The sequence below is a fragment of the Cryptotermes secundus genome, unplaced genomic scaffold, assembly GCF_002891405.2.
Source record: "Cryptotermes secundus unplaced genomic scaffold, Csec_1.0 scaffold1025, whole genome shotgun sequence".
In the NCBI taxonomy this organism is placed as follows: Eukaryota; Metazoa; Arthropoda; class Insecta; order Blattodea; family Kalotermitidae; genus Cryptotermes; species Cryptotermes secundus.
In genome coordinates, this window is record NW_019730118.1 from 2,068,945 (window position 1) to 2,069,615 (window position 671).

Here is a 671-nt window from a genome sequence, read left to right on the forward strand (position 1 = left end):
AAGTAGCATGCAGCAGGTATCAAACAGAACTATTCAACCCTGAAGATAAAGGCGATATTTTCTTGTAAAACATCTGTTGACTTTCGACGGAAAAGATGACATTATGTTCCAGAAGATAGAAATGTTCCTCCTCAGATGATTATACTTTACCTGGGCCACAGAAAGAAAGGGCAGTTCTTCTGCTGCCAAATTTCAGTTTGCAAGGCCGTGAAAAAGGTCTTTTCTCACAAGTGCATTCCCTCCTGCGACGAAATACAATATAGTCATTTCGAAGGAGGTCGTTTAACGTTGACTGCTACTACTGTCCCGGATCAGAACCCACCCTCTCCGCCGATCCAGTATGACCACATCTTTTGGAGGCTTCTGTTATAACCCAACCGATTCTTCTCCCGCCACACTTTAACCAAAAATGGAGGTGGAATATTCCTCCTAAACATCAGCATTCTCCACCTAGATGAAACGGAGTCAAAACTCAGAATACCATTTTCTGAGAAGAGATAGAAATGGAATTTCTGTTGATTGGTGCACTACTCCGCATTTCGCCAAGAGAGGCAGAAAACCACAGAAATCTAACCGGAAAAACCGACGTCCCGGTCGAGATACAAAATACTCATAGGTACCTTCCCGGACAGAAGACGAGAACTTTATGCTCCTCAGAGCTACTCGGTCCA